This window comes from Cavia porcellus, unplaced genomic scaffold (assembly GCF_034190915.1).
Source record: "Cavia porcellus strain 051 isolate PalLab524CR breed Dunkin Hartley unplaced genomic scaffold, mCavPor4.1 scaffold_38, whole genome shotgun sequence".
NCBI classification, from domain to species: domain Eukaryota; kingdom Metazoa; phylum Chordata; class Mammalia; order Rodentia; family Caviidae; genus Cavia; species Cavia porcellus.
In genome coordinates this window covers 8,614,536-8,617,734 of record NW_026947521.1, presented here as the reverse complement: position 1 = coordinate 8,617,734, position 3,199 = coordinate 8,614,536, and positions in this window count along the sequence as shown.

Below are 3,199 nucleotides of genomic sequence, written 5' to 3'. Positions count from 1 at the left end.
AGGTTTAGTTTGTCAGAGCTGAGGGCTCAGTGGTATAAGTGCCTGCCTGGCAAGCACAAGGTTGTGAGTTTGATCCCTGGACCCACACAGCATAAGTTTTAGTTTGGACACATAGTCTCACTAAGTTACTCAGGCTGAGCTAGACCTTTCAAATCTGCCTGCCTCAGTTTCCCAGAATGCCAGGAAATCCTGGTATGTGCCACCATACCTGGGTCACAATAAGAATGTTTTAAACAGATTTTTAAATCATGGTATTGTTATCCAAACATGTCTCCTTAAATCAATGAAAAGAAAAACATTCTGATTTCTAAACTATTCACTCTACATTAACTATGATTTGGATTAAAAATAAATTCAAGTGAGAAAAATAATTACTGGTATTCTTCTAGATAGTATGTTGTTTCAGAGACATTGGAGAACCATCTGCAGTATGTTTCATATACCACAGGAAAATAAAAGTTAATCTCAAGCATGTCCTGTGTTGGGTATGATGATAATCATTCCCTGAATCTATCTGATCAATTTCCTTTTTTAAAAAAAGGGACAGTTAAATCTACATGTATCAGCTATGGATTTAGCTCAGCGACACAAGCACCTGCCTGGCAAGCTCAAGGTCATGAGTTCAAACCCCGATACAAAAAAGAAAAACCTAATATGTCACTTGCCCCCAAATAGGAATGAGATGAGGCCTTACCTTTAGGGACAGAAAGAAGCTAAAATGTATTCTTGTAAAATGTCAAGTGTTTTCCTTCAAAATAGAACAAAAAATTAACATATGAATTATACTAGACTGTAACTCTCTCACAACTTATCCTTAGAAAAGAAATGGGGACATTTCCAAAAACCTAATGTCAAATGAGAATAGAAGCTGATCATATTGTTTTTATCACTGATTCTGAGTAATAGGCAACTTTTAGAAAACGTGGTTTTCACTTCCACCTTGCTGCAGGGGGAGGATACAAGCATTTTGAAAGCAGAGAAAAACAAGAACTCTTGGTGTATTGTATCAAAGAAGCCCAGAACATATTTTAATATGGCACAGAATATGACAGAACTATAAATGAAAGTCAAATGAAAGGTTTGGGGGGATATCTTTTTGCTCTTCAATATGGATATAGTATAGTTGGGCTTGCTCAGTCAGGAAAACTCAGAAACTGGACCCCAGTTACAGGCAGGTGCAGGCAGATAGGAAGTCAGGAGCCTAAGGTTGGGAGGGACAGGGCAGGGAGGAATCTCAGCACTGGACTCTTTGGCACCAGCAGCCTTTAATTTGGTAATTACAGATCTCATTGTGGAACAGTAGGATGTTTTGGATGGTGTTGTCCTTACAGATAGACTTTTTTTCAAGTGATTTGGAAATGATCTCTTTTGTTTACTTTTTCAAATAGTCCATTCTTTATTCATACAAAAGTATTTGTGTGCATGTGTGTTGTGTGTCCCCATGGCTTTTTCTTTAACATCACTCCTTTTTAAAATTATGAGACAAAATGTCACTAAATTGCCCATGCAAGACTTTTTTTTTTTTTTTTTTTTTTTTTTTTGTCTTTTTCATTTTTATCAGTACTGGGGATGGAACTCACAACCACCTGCTTGAAAGGCAGGTGCTTACGCCACTGAGCTAAAACCCCAGCCCCAAGACTCACATTTTTGTTCTCTCTGTCTCAGTTTTTCAAGTGCTGGGAATAGAGCCTTATGCTGCTACATTTTGTTCACAATGTTATTTTCAATTAGGATCCGCTCAGCAGGAAACAGGACCATATTCAAAGGCTTGGGAAACTGCTTAACTACTGTCAAACTTCATTTAGCGTTCTAGATACTTTAAAATAAACCATCAGTATGTTTTCCTGTTCTGGGTGCAGTCAATCCCCAAACTGTTACACATTGTTAAAAATAAATTAATTTTTTGCCTGTCTGCAACTGTTTCTGGGACTGGCATAGTCTGAGGCCGCTAAGGACTGGGTATAAATTTAGAAACACAGGGCATGGCGGTGCTCATCCATAATCCCAGCACTCTGGGAGGGTGAGGCAGGAGAATTGCAGGCAGCCTGACAATTACCTAACTCAGCAAGACCCTGCATTGGAAAAAAAAAGCTGACAAAGCCCTGGCTCCAGGAGAGAGAAACAGGGAGGGGGAGGGAAGGGGGGAGCAGGAAGGGTAGGAGGAGGGGAGAGAGGGGAACGAACTATTTTCTTAAGTTTAAGGGTGGAGTCTCACTTTAAGAAAAGTTACATAGATTATTGATAAAATCAACTTTTACATCTACTGGGGAAGTTGTTCAAAAAATATGACTAGTCATAGAGTGGTTAGTAGATTTTTCCAAAGAAACAGTAATGGTTTTGAAGTCATACGTGTGGCTACAGAAACTGAGGCACTATATGAGGAAGTGTCCAGTCTGGGTCAGTTTGAAGCCAGGACAGTCATAGCAAAGAACTCTGGGATTGCTGTTCTTCCTCACCAGGGGAAAGGTCTCAGAAAGCCTCCAGACAGCGCTAACTCAATCAGAAACGTGCAGGTATTGACACTTGCACCCCCCTGCTCAGAATGTCTTAAGATTTAATTGCATTTTGAAGAGTGTTACTAAACCAAGCTGCAGCTTTATACCCTCGCATCCCAAGATGATGTTGACAGCCTAACAGGAGAATGCTTAAGGAACTAGCCAAAGAGGCAGTGTAAAAATAACTTTTATCAAACAACCAGGTGTCTTTTGAACACAGAAATTTTTTACACAGAATTGCTCTTGTGGAGCTTACCTTATAATCTTGAGAAGAATCTCACTGGTAGGTACTGATAGGTAGTAGGGCTACTTTGGAAAGATTACATGATGGAAAATTTTGGAATCCAGATTGGGGGAAAAAGTAATGATTTTGAGATGCTTGACAGGAATCCACCAGGCCCTATGAACTAGGAAGTATGAGGAGAAAATGACTAACTGCAGTGAGTTTTTCCTCTCTTAGTGAGCTTATGTAACTCTGGCACTTGAGCTACAGAAATATGGTTGTGATTTGACAGAAAATCTAGGATCAGTTTAATGAGATTATCAAGCTTTTACTGAAATCAATAAACATTTGTTTTTTTAACCATCCCTTGAGGTAGTTGGCCGCCACCATTGGTCATTATTAGGTTGGTGAATTTAAGAAAGTGTAGTGAATGCCAAGTATTTTATTAGAAACAGTTTGTGCCCTGCAACTTTTAGGACTT